General features: G+C 32.0%; 1 long non-coding RNA gene across 1 annotated transcript; it reads left to right on the top strand.

Moving 5' to 3' along the window:
- The first annotated feature begins 10,393 nt into the window (after window positions 1–10,393).
- LOC127721005 (uncharacterized) lies at window positions 10,394–13,503 on the top strand. The gene is made up of 3 exons (XR_007991027.1): window positions 10,394–10,549; window positions 11,752–11,901; window positions 12,852–13,503. It is a non-coding gene; the product is annotated as an uncharacterized LOC127721005 (long non-coding RNA).
- The last annotated feature ends 568 nt before the right edge of the window (window positions 13,504–14,071 follow it).

The raw sequence follows: 14,071 nt of genomic DNA, 5'->3' as shown, positions 1-14,071 counted from the left end.
ATCCGTTGAAAAAAACTGTCAATTTCTGAATTTTCACACCTTTGGGTGTGAATAAAACTTCAAAACACATGTGGTGGTGCAGCTCTTTTGATTGAAAATGGATTTGAAGGGTTCTCTGTGGTTCCGGAATTTTTGAATTAGTATGAAATAAGAACACCCTTTGCTTGATTTTGCACAGAAAATTTTGCTCATCAGGAAGAGTCCGCAAAATGTATCACTATTTCTAAACCAATAGCCGACATTCATTCCTCACTATTTCAATTGTCTTTTCTAATTAACAAGGCAACAGAAAATATTTCTAGCAATTATCTTGGATATAAAAACTAGATGGCGACCGTCTTTTCTTTTTACTTTCAATTAACCTACTGAGTTTGGCCATAAACTATGATTCAATATAGTACAGAAACAGTCTGCTATTAAACGGGGGCACAATTGATGCATGTATGAAAACCTACAACCTTTCTTGCTACATGTGAAACATCAACAAAAAAACATGTCTATTTTTGTGTATAACATACTTTTAGTTATCCTCGAGAGTTTACCGATCGTGATTGATTCATACTTTATTCGGTAATTTAACAGAATAACTATAACTAGAACACTGAATTTGTTAGGATATTTCAAATGGGGTTATCCCTCTTTGTACTGCTTCTCCAATCATATTCACTTTTCAATTTTTGTTCTTACTCATTTTTTAATTATCAATAAGCATTATGTATTTTAGATTATAACTGATATATGTTTTTTTATGCCCCGCAACTGAAAGAAGGGGGGGGGGGGGGCATATTGTTTAACCCCTGTCCGTCCGTCCGCCTTCCGTCTGTCCGCCTTCCGTCTGTCCTTCCATCCGTCCTTCCGTCGGACCATTATGAGTATATATAGTTATTCCAGATAACTCCTCCTACATGTAGTTTGAATGCTAGGAAGTTTTCACTTTGCTGGCTGTTTGTACATATATTGAAGGTGTGCATGTGGTTAGGGTTTTGATTTTTATTAATACTTGCTCTTTTGTGAGATAGTTGAACTTTGTAATTTTTTGGAGTATTTACTTGCGTAAGAGGTGTGTATAGCGTTTCCAGATAACTCCTCCTACAATTTGAATGCTAGGAAGTTTTCACTTTGTTGGCTGTTTGTACATATATTGAAAGGGTGCATGTGGTCAAGGTTTTGATTTTTATTAATGTTTGCTCTTTTTGAAGATAGTTGAACTTTGTCATTTTTCGAGTTTATACTTGCATAAGAGGTGCATAGCGTTTCCGGATAACTCCTCCTACAGTGAAGCATAGACCTATGTGCTCCCATGCTCAACTTTGTGTATTTTGAAATAACACTTTGCATCTGCGAGGAAACCATGCAAATAGATTAACATCAAAGTATCATAAATTACAAATAAGGGTCTGGATTGGGGGTTCTTCATTTCTTTATTTTTTTAATTTTTAGATCGTTTTATTCTATTTTGCTTATTATTCTCTATGTTTATATTTTAACATCCCATTGATCTCTGTTCTTTTATTTACGTGTATTTTTCAATATTTTTTATCTGCACATTTTATCCATTATTCTTCATTTGGTAAACCCTAACCAGACCCTGAAATGGCAGTTAAAAATAGATTGTCAGAAAAAAATCAAGGTACTAGAAAAAGCACTGTATTATCCTTTCCGGAAATTGAATTTATTTGCACATATTTAAATTAAAAAGACATAACAGTTAACTGTACCAATGGACACTGGATTACTATTAAACGGATAAAATATGATTACATATGAAGAAAACATTAGTTTATTTCTTATTTTACAAAGGTTCAATTTTAGATCTAAAAGGCTTACAAACTAATAATTCACTCAATATACCGATAAAAGAGAGGCGAAAGATACCAGAAAGACATTGAAACTCATAAGTCGAAAATAAACTGACAACGCCATGGCTAAAAAAGATAAAGACAAACAATTATAGTACACAAAACACAACATAGAAAACTAAAGACTGAGCAACACGAACCCCACCAAAACTGGGAGTGATCTCAGGTGCTCCGGTAGGATAAACAGATCCTGCTCCACATGTGGCATCCGTCGTGTTACTCATGTTAGTACAAACCCGGTAATAGGTCTAATTCGGTAGGTCACATTCGGGAAAAGGGAACGGGATTGTAGTTACGACATCAGGAACATATCCGCTATCATCTGTGAAAAGGATATTCCATAACGGTCAACGGTTAACGGTAAGCATTTCTTCTTAATAGTTGCATTTTTTTTATTCCCGGTTCATCATAAAACTTAACTGACATTATCAATATTTTTATTATGTAACAGAGCATGTAGTTTTGATTTATTTTTATATATTGAATCCAATTTATCACTTGAAGGACACAGATTAAAATAAGCACTTATTGCTTGTTTCAGAATCCTATTTGTGAATGTAAATTTATATTGTATAAGATATATTTAATTCATAATAAAAATATTGTTTACACAAAACTGAGAAGAAAAAAAAAGATGTCAACGCACAAACATGTGAAAGTTAATGTCGCATTAGTACAAATGTGTTCAGTATTTTTTTTTGGTCGTGCAACTCGTTTTCATCTTCGATGAACACGTTGTTCCAATAACAACATATGACACGGATCTAGCTATAGTGACCACAGATACAGCATGCAGCCTTATATAAAAATAAAAAAGATATGTGGTATGTTTGCCAAAGAGTCAAGTCATTGGCAGTTAAAAATGACATAGAAGTTAACAACTATAGGTCACCGTACGGCCTTCAACAATGAGCAAAACCCATACCACATAAAAAGTTATAAAAGGCCCCGAAATATGACCACTCTGTCAAAATCGGTCTTATATATTATGGTCAATGATACTGTGCCTAAATTCGAAAAGATTTTGTGAAATTAACATTTGTTATCATCCAGAAACCATAAAATAAATTGTTTAAAAGAAAATTTAAGGCACAACTCTTGATCGGTAAATGTCAAATCCGTCAAAATCAGATTTCTTTCGTACTTAATGTTTCATGACATTATGTAAGAATTTAAGTACTTTAGTTTTCATCCGAAAAAAAATCCCCTTTCGAAAGATAATTAAGGGGCACACTGCACTGTAAACGCTTGAATGTTACATTCCAAAACTATCAAAATCGAAATTAATTATCCGTATTTATCATGACATTGTGTTATAACATCAAAAGATTCTGTACAGAGGTACTAAACATCGAAATGAGGCCCCTCATGGGGGTGTCCAAGTAATCACAATTGTTTTGCCAATATAATCACATAATCATTAATGATCTTTTTAAACACGATAATCAAATAATCAAAAATACAGTCCCAGATTATCAAATAATCAAATAATCATGTAATCAAATAATTACTATAAAAACGGCCAAGTAATCACATAATCAAAAACCCCATGAGGAGGTTCCGAAATTAACTGATCTGTATTTTATGTATCCTGACATATTGTGTTAAAATTTCATGTTAAGTGGCACTTAAGACAACTAAGAGCATCCTTAAAATGAAATATTTTAAAACTGTCAAAATCAAATTTGACATGTATTTTATGGTCCATGACATTGTTCAAAATTTCAAAACATTTGGCCAATCTGTACTTTACTAATTTTCTGGAAACCAAACGTGTGACGAACGGACGAACGAAAGGACAGACGGAACAACATGTGCATCACTATATACATCCCCTCTTCGAGCCAGGGGTACAATCATTGGTTTAATCAGTAAAACATTAAATTGAATTGTTGTCATAAGTTAATATGTGTATGGAAAATTATTTTAAATACTATATACATAATACTGTCAGTTTCCGTGGTTTCATCACAGCAAGTTTCGTTTAACTGCTTATACCGTAACAGAATCCAAACTTAGCATTACGTCAACATTACCCAATGCATGGTTTTAAGCATGACGTACAAATTCAATAAAGAGGTAGGGACAAGTTCCTATATAGTTCTTTCACTCACGCGGCAAAAAATCTGATTTGTGTTAAACCTTTTGAAATTAAAATATTGAATGATAACAAGTCTTATAAAAATGGTCAAATTCGATAGAGAGGTAGGACCAAGTTCCCATATATACATATATATGAGTTCGAATCCCGGCGAGGAAAGAACAAAAGTTTGCTTCCGCAAATTTGCAGATTTAACATTGTTGTGCTGAAATTTAGAGTAATTATGAATATAATATGTGTTTTCAGCCGTGTATCACCTTCACTGGTCATCCAATGAATGGATTTGTCGTCGTAGAGTAGAAGGTTGTACACGGCTGAAAACACATATTACAAACTAAGAATTCAGCTTTCGGTGGCTTAGTGTTACCTTTCCTCGTGAGTAGAATCTAGAGTTGTAACACAGTACATGATATATTAAGCATGAAGATGGAATTTATTACAGATTAGCTAAGTTATCTGTACTAAAGGATCGTATGATGTAGTCACAGAAATAATTATTTTGATAAGTACGTCTAAACAAGTGACAACTCAAGGACATATCCATCCATTGGATCACCAGTGAAGGTGATACACGGCTGAAAACACATATTATATTTATAATTACTCTAAATATCAGCACAACAATGTTAAATCTGCAAATTTTTGTTTTTCCTTCGCCTGGATTCGAACTCATGCTATTGGGATATCGAGATAACACCAGCTGCACTGTGTCAAGCGCTCTAGACCACTCGGCCATCTAGACTGAACTAAAAATTCAACTTTCGGTGGCCTAGTGTTACCTTTCCTCGTCAGTAGAATCTAGAGTTGTAACACAGTAATATATATGTATGTTGTGTACAAGTTATTATTTTGTACAAATTATAATTTGAACAAAACAATTGTACACATTATAATTTGTATTTTGACTTCGTACAAATTGTAATTTGTACCAAATTTGACTAAAATTCACTTATAACTTGTACAATGATTTAAAGTATGGATTTTGTCATAAAAAACATTGATACACACTATATAATTTTTATTCAATGACCACACAATAAACCTTATTTACAAAATACAAAATACCCAGATGGAGCCAGGAAATGTAATTGTTACATGCATGCCAGTTTATTCTGATAGTACAATCAAAATTGGCCCTAGTGACAATTCTGACAGAATGATAAAAATTGGCCTAGTGACAATTCTGATAGTATAATAGAAATTGGCCCTAGTGATAATTCTGATAGTATAGGAGAAATTGGCCAGAGTGACAATCAGGATGACACTGACGTTGAAACACCAAGCATACATGCCAGGAATCATGCGCTGTCTGGCCAATAGATCCAAGCTGAATACGAAACGGAAATAATAAGAATTTGCTGTGGGGGATAATGTCATTATACCAATTCCTCAGTGTAATCGTGCACCAGCTGATCCTGGAAACATGTTAGTTGTAATTATTGAATCTGGAGAATTTGGATACCGCATTGGAACAGCTGTAGGAATTTCAACAGGATATTTGTCAAGAAATCAAATTGAAGCTGTTGCAGACACATCTTTATTTGCAGTAACAGTTCCTGAGCTTCAATTTTCGCTTAGTGAAGTATAGTTAAAAAAATTTCAAAAACTGATGGTCAGGGATTTCTTTCATGTAAATGCAAAGGAAGGAGCAGCACTTCTAAATGTAAATGTAAAAAGCAAAATTGTTATGCATTTCTGATTCCATTATTCCATCACATGCTCAAACAACTGATAAAGAACTATTTTTGTATTTTGTAAATAAGGTTTATTGTGTGGTCATTGGTTAAAAATTCTTTAGTGTGTATCAATGCATTTTTTATAACAAAATCCATATCATAAATTATTTTACAAGTTATAAGTGAATTTTAGTCAAATTTGTACAAATTGTAATTTGTACAAGCTTTTTTTGTACAAATTAAAATTTGTACAAAGTAAAAATACAAATTATAATGTGTACAATTTTTTTGTACAAATTATAATTTGTACAAAATGATAACTTGTACACAACGTTGTCTCACTCATGCGATTAAAAATCAGATTTGTTTTAAACATATACTGGAATTAAAACATTGAATGTTAATAAGTCTTTATAAATTTGATGCATTCGAAGCGCTTTTATTGATTTATCCAATTGATCGTCAATAAATAGAAGAGAATTTTCTGAGCCTGTTTTCTTTTCTTTATTCATTTCGCCCATTATTCTCTATTCGTTATATTTTAGCACCCCATTATTCTCTATTCTTTACTTTTTGGCCTATTTTTCTCTATTCTTTATTTTTTATACATTTTTTCTGCACTTTTCTGACCACTATTTTCTATTCTGTAAAACCCATCCAGACCCTAATAGAATGTCAAGGATGTATACCATCTTGATTAAGTGATGTGATGTAAAACCTAAAAAAATCTAAAAATAATAGCAAAATCAACCCAAAGAGTCTTAATAATATGCTTAAAAGATATGCCAATAATGTGACATATACCCATAAAACAGAGATGTTATTCAGCGGTAGATTGCTGTTGAAGACAATTTTGGCCAATCGTCACATCTCGGCCGATTCCGTTCTTTCATCTAACGGATAGAAGAAGAGTTGCGGATTCACCCGAGGATTGCCGATTGCAGTTTTGACGTACAAAAGTATACGACTTATATCTTTGATGAGATTTTTACAACCACATGACACTACTGGCACACGTTTCGTCCATAGAGTATCACCAGCCCAGAAGTCAGTACTTAAGTTTTGACATGAAATATCATTGAAACGTTCATTTTCGATAAATTTACATGTTGCATTATTCAAAACCCTAAGGTTTTTCTACCTTCAGGCATATATAGCCTTAGCCGTATTTGGAATTTTTGGTTTCCAATGCTCTTGAACGTCGTAATTGATTTAGCCTCCCACATGATTTGATTTGAGCACCACAGATGTAGTAGACGAAACTCGTGTCTGGCGTACCAAATTATAGTTGAAAAAATAGCAAACTGCAGGTTTTTGTAAATTCTGTATTGAAGGACATATGTCCTCTACTCAAATGAATTATTTTATGTTTGGGAGAAATACATATATTCATTACTATCATTTTCAGTAGAACTTGAGTTCTGTTTTATATTGTCCTCTCTTATTCTTTTTATCAATACTTAAAATTTATGAAAATTAAAGTCTTAAGCCATCTTTAGGCATCAAATATGCCATAACGTTGTAAGAAACACGTTATGCTGTGATACTGTGGACTTTACTTTCGATTCAGAAACTTTTAAAAGATAGTCACAATTAGTGGTCTGCAGAATATAAAAAATATTGACATCAAAAATAAAGAAAACTGGGCAAAAAAAAAAAGAACGAAGAATAATGGAATGCTGAAATATAAGGAATAAAGAATAATTGAGTGCTTAAATATAAAGAATAGAAAATAATGGGGAATAGACGAAGACTAGATTAAACTGGCATTAAAAGAATACTGAGAGACCCAATACAGACTCTCTTATAGTGTAAAGTTTTTTTTTTCATATAGGCAAATGCACGGACTACTGATCTTTGCACGTCTTCATCAATCATAACATCATCATCTCTTAATATATTTTCAGATGACATTGACACTATCACTCAACCTTATTTGCAGCAACAGTTCCTGAGCTTCAATTTTCGCTTAGTGAAGTATAGTTAAAAAGTTTTCAAAAACTGATGGTCAGGGATTTCTTTCATGTAAATGCAAAGGAAGGAGCAGCACTTCTTAATGTAAATGTAAAAAGCAAAATTGTTATGCATTTCTGATTCCATTATTCCATCACATGCTCAAACAACTGATAAAGAACTATTTTTGTATTTTGTAAATAAAGTTTATTGTGTGGTCATTGGTTAAAAATTCTTTAGTGTGTATCAATGCATTTTTTATAACAAAATCCATATCATAAATTATTTTACAAGTTATAAGTGAATTTTAGTCAAATTTGTACAAATTGTAATTTGCACAAGCACTTTTTGTACAAATTAAAATTTGTACAAAGTAAAAATACAAATTATAATGTGTACAATTTTTTGTACAAATTATAATTTGTACAAAATGATAACTTGTACACAACATATATATATAGTTGTCTCACTCATGCGATTAAAAATAAGATTTGTTTTAAACATATACTGGAATTAAAACATTGAATGTTAATAAGTCTTTATAAATTTGATGCATTCGAAGCGCTTTTATTGATTTATCCAATTGATCGTCAATAAATAGAAGAAAATTTTCTGAGCCTGTTTTCTTTTCTTTATTCATTTCGCCCATTATTCTCTATTCGTTATATTTTAGCACCCCATTATTCTCTATTCTTTACATTTTGGCCTATTTTTCTCTATTCTTTATTTTTTATACATTTTTTCAGCACTTTTCTGACCACTATTTTCTATTCTGTAAAACCCATCCAGACCCTAATAGAATGTCAAGGATGTATACCATCTTGATTAAGTGATGTGATGTAAAACCTAAAAAAATCTAAAAATAATAGCAAAATCAACCCAAAGAGTCTTAATAATATGCTTAAAAGATATGCCAATAATGTGACACATACCCATAAAACAGAGATGTTATTCAGCGGTAGATTGCTGTTGAAGACAGTTTTGGCCATTCGTCACATCTCGGCCGATTCCGTTCCTTCACCTAACGGATAGAAGAAGAGTGGCGGATTCACCCGAGGATTGCCGATTGCAGTTTTGGAGTACAAAAGTATACGACTTGTATCTTTGATGAGGTTTTTACAACCACATGACACTACTGTCGGACGTTTCGTCCATAGAGTATCACCAGCCCAGAAGTCAGTACTTAAGTTTTGACATGAAATATCATTGAAACGTTCATTTTCGATAAATTTACATGTTGCATTATTCAAAACCCTAAGGTTTTTCTACCTTCAGGCATATATAGCCTTAGCCGTATTTGGAATTTTTGGTTTTCAATGCTCTTGAACGTCGTAATTGATTTAGCCTCCCACATGATTTGATTTGAGCACCACAGATGTAGTAGACGAAACTCGTGTCTGGCGTACCAAATTATAGTTGAAAAAAAATAGCAAACTGCAGGTTTTTGTAAATTCTGTATTGAAGGACATATGTCCTCTACTCAAATGAATTATTTTATGTTTGGGAGAAATACATATATTCATTACTATCATTTTCAGTAGAACTTGAGTTCTGTTTTATATTGTCCTCTCTTATTCTTTTTATCAATACTTAAAATGTATGAAAATTAAAGTCTTAAGCCATCTTTAGGCATCAAATATGCCATAACGTTGTAAGAAACACGTTATGCTGTGATACTGTGGACTTTACTTTCGATTCAGAAACTTTTAAAAGATAGTCACAATTAGTGGTCTGCAGAATATAAAAAATATTGACATCAAAAATAAAGAAAACTGGGCAAAAAAAAAAAGAATGAAGAATAATGGAGTGCTGAAATATAAGGAATAGAAAATAATGGGGAATAGACGAAGAATAGAGTAAACTGGCATTAAAAGAGTACTGGGAGACCCAATACAGACTCTCTTATAGTGTAAAGTTTTTTATTTTCATGTAGGCAAATGTACGGACTACTGATCTTTGCACGTCTTCATCAATCATAATATCAGCATCTCTTAATATCTTTTCAGATGACATTGACACTATCACTGTCATTTGTTTTCTACAGTTTTCATATTGCGTTTGATTAATCTCTTTTTATACATTCGTCACACAGTTCTTTATTACAGGTTTATATGATTTTTTATCTTCTTTTAACTTCTGCCGAAGATTTGTGCAGCTTCGACATCCAGCTCTACTAAAGTTCTTTAAATAAGCATGTCATTTAAAAATGTCTCATGAAATAATATACTACTGCCTGGCAAAACGGTTTTCCAAGAATCATAAAAGTATAAGACATCCACCAAAAAAGCAAACAAGAAAACAAACAAACACACATACATACAAACAAAAAAGATTAAAAGAAAAAAAAAAGATTTAAAAAAAGAACACACACAAACATAAAAAGCCGACAAAAAACTAGAGTTGTAATGAATATGAGCATCTATCAGGACATTGACTTTGCGGAAATTTTCTAAAAACCTAATCAATCAATGACGCAGGTTACTTATAGTACAAAACTAATAACGGAAACTCATCGGCAATACGCCACATATAAAAACCTTTGTTCAGAAATTGATACATTCAATTGATGTTGTTTGCACGTTCAAATAAGTGACCCAGTCAAGAAATAGATATGTCATGCTCATCAAAATGGCATATCTTAACCAGAGTAAACAAAGTTATCTTTATTTTGACATTAGTTGCACTTTGTTTGTTGGTCCTTGGATTTCCAACGCCATTTTGGATTTCGATATCTGTGGAAACTGACTTCCACAGCGAAAGATTTATCTACAAAAATTTCTTTTACTATTTAATCTTTGAACCATACGAGGAAGAATATGTTGGTCTTTGGCAGTGGTGCTTTAAACAATATGGATGTTTTGATTTATCATTGTTCGCTCAAATGTTTTCAACATTTACCAACAAAACACACATAGATGGTACAGTAGGGATAATAATATACAAGACGAACAGAATTATAAGTATGCTAGCATATTAATAGATATACTTTTATACTGTGTATCAATTATTGTAGGTTTTTTTGTTATACATTAGAAATTATATGATAATAAGTTTGTTTTCAGAGGTCGATCGCGATATGTTCTTTTTTGTTCTTCTTATTATAAACATTTTTGAATTGAGGAATAATGAAGAGATTTGATAAAACGGTGATGTATGTCTGAATATGGTGATCCAAACCTTAGAGTTAAAAAAAAAAAATGTTTCTACCATAGTGGCGAAGATATGCCAAACCAGACACATTATTCTAAATCCGATCCGAACTGTCTTTGCTTTTGCTCCTAAATGCTGCAAGATTATCGAAAAAAACAGCCGAGTATTACCTTTTTTTTAGTTCAGCACTATATGGTTTAACCTGGCTTTAGTCGATCTTACAACGTCACACACTCGAAGAAGTACCCTACAAGGAGAACATCGATACCATATAATAGATTTGTTGGTGCTTTTCAGAGATGTTGAAGTCCAACTTAAGATTAGGGAATTAATACATATTTTTTACAAAGCAACTTGTTGCAAACTTTTATGTCAATTTGTCACTGGCGAAAAGTTGACTCATTGGCAAAACATGAATTTAAAAAAAATATAAATGTTCATAATACAGAAAGGTACGTGATACCTGCCATAAGCAATAACAATTTACTGTTCTTTTGAAATGTGGGAAAGTAATAATTCATACTTTTTTACATTTTCAAGTTTCAAATTTTATTTAATTCAGAAGCCGCGAATAAACAAATACATTCAACAAATCAAAATAACATAAAACAGTTGTAGGGCCATAAGTGAGACAACTGGACATACAATGACTAGGCTGGGCATCCGTCTGCTAGACACGGGTATCCATAACGTTAGAATCAAACGGATAAAAGGATATAAATCAAAGAAGTAAAATCAAATCGACGTATTGCATTCAATTTTAACTTCTCTGCACGGTCGAACTTGAAATTCCATTTCATCTAATATTAGCATATCCCTTAATTAATTTTCAACGTTTAGAACTATTTAAATTAGCATAATCCCGTTTACACGGAATCAATTTAACTCTTTTAAACCTTTGTAGATTTGTGGACAGTTTCAAGACCATTTTCAACGTTTGAACGCAGAAATATTAAAATTAGCATAATCCCTTTTACACAAAGTCAACTTAATTTTTCTAAAACCTTTTTAGATTTGTGGGCAGTTTCAAGATCATTTGCAACTTTGGCCGTCGTTTGTGCAATATCGTTTTTGATTTGGAAACTGTATTTCATCTGGATAAGGAAGATGAACCATGTTCGTATCTACCATATTGTGTCAATTGTTGAAAATTTCATCATTGGTAAGTCTTAATATACATTATACGCACATGTCACAATATACACAAAATATTTGTATGAGCTTATCATCATTTTCACACACATGCTAGATTCAAATAGAATATTATTAAATTTAATGATTGATGTATATCTAGAAATATTATAACTATTGCAGGCATGTATAATGACGGGTGTGGACGTAATCAACAATTAAGGGATACGGATTTATATAAGTTCTTCTTGTGTGCGAATCCCTGTATTTCTATTGTATAATTGTAGTTTGTGCACTTTTGAAAAAAAAAATTGTTTAAGGATGTTCGCTACTCTGTTTCAAACTAACAAGCTTTTTAAAAGACTGTTATAAATCAATAGTTTATAAATAAAGGAACTGAAAAAGTAGAAAAAAATTAAGGGTCCGTGTGGTTGTTTTCGAGATATAAGCTATTGAAAATTTGGCGGGAAATGATTCTCTCTAGACTTTTCATAGAATTAACATTGGCACCTTTTTTCTTTCAAAAAATATGAAAAAATAACAAGGATTTTATAAGATTTTAAAATACGGCTTTTAAAACTATATGTAATAATATTATGAAAAGAAAAGTAGGGGTTACCGGGCAATTTGTTTTATTGGCAATAGATAGATAAAACCAGAGGATTCCGAATATCTGGCAAAAATTCAAAAACAAGAGTAGCGAACATCCTTAAGCTTACCATAATTAGTTAAGTATACCATAATGCATCTTTTATCAAAATGTTGTTGCGAGACAGTCAATTAACATGATCTGATTCTATAGCAGACAGCAACCATGTTGATGACGAACCAATTAAAAGCGTTCGAATGGGATATCTCCTTTTCCTACAAACCATCATAGTTGTATTCGAGTTCGAATTTCCCTTTTTGCGTCGAGTTTAATAACCATATTAATATAGGCAGTTCTTTTTTTGTTACATGTTACATGTATTTATATTGTAGGTTCTGCTTTAATTGTATGCTTGGCAACGTTTGTTGTTGCAATTCAAACATTCGATGAGCTAATGATGGATATGATATCGGGATGGAACATTGACAGATTCGTAGAAATTAACAGATATTTTTTCATTTCTTCCTGGATGGTTTCTGCTGCAACATTATTGTACTTTTGTAATGGAATACTAGCAGTTGTCAGTTTATACAGATGCTATGTGATCAACACAAAAGCCGCATATGGAAGACGCTCAGTAGCAACTATTGGAAGTGGATGGGCGGAACCCTGGGGATAACTTCTGTTGATATTAATTGAATTATTGTACAGAGACCAACATTGACAGACTAACAGTTAGGTTTTAAAGACTATTTTTGAGGCATCGGTCGTCCGTCTTTACCATATCATGTATATCAATCTTGAGTATGAAAACCGTATGTTTACTTTGAAAATGAAAAAAAATGCTTTTATATTTTATTGCAAAGAAAATGAATGTAATATACTTAAATTATACAATTTATATATTTTTATATATTTTATGTAAATATTAATTCAGTCACACTAATGTTGAATCTGTAAAGAGAGACTCTGGTTTAATATATTATGTGAATATATATTTGAAACATGTTTTTATGGAAAGTGAAGCTTCAATAAAGTATTATTTTGTCTTGTGAAAAATGCCTTTTTTGGCCCCTTTTTGACCCCTAATTCCTAAACATTTGGGACCATATTTTGCAATATAATTCTAGAACCATTAGAAAAAAAAAACATCAAACAACCGTGCACAACACGACACAGAAACGAGCAATAATGATAATGTGTATTTCTAATGGAAATATAACTTTGAACAACAAAGATATGTTGAAGATGGAAAAGAAGAAGATATATTCTGACCTTCATTTTGACAGTCTTTGTTTTTATACTTTAAAAAAATATTCGTGCCATAGGTCAGGACTTCGCTAAATTATTGGCTTATTGTGAAAAACGACTGAGATCTCTAAATACTCAAACTAATATTGTCTCCTTATATATGAGCAAATCTTTGACTAGTAACAGCTTCTAAACAAATACAAGTCTTTATTGTATTGTAAACATCACAGGAACATCAGGTTCTCCTTGTTGTTAAAACATAATTGTTATCATAATTAATGATGGCCGGACTTTATTACAGAAAACCACCAGGTTTTGTACTGCTGTCTGGAAAACCAACAAATCCCTTTGAAAAATAACA

The sequence above is a fragment of the Mytilus californianus genome, unplaced genomic scaffold, assembly GCF_021869535.1.
Source record: "Mytilus californianus isolate M0D057914Y unplaced genomic scaffold, xbMytCali1.0.p SCAF_11, whole genome shotgun sequence".
Lineage (NCBI taxonomy): Eukaryota > Metazoa > Mollusca > Bivalvia > Mytilida > Mytilidae > Mytilus > Mytilus californianus.
The sequence above is the reverse complement of the archived record's forward strand: the minus strand, read 5'-3'. Positions and strand labels throughout refer to the sequence as shown.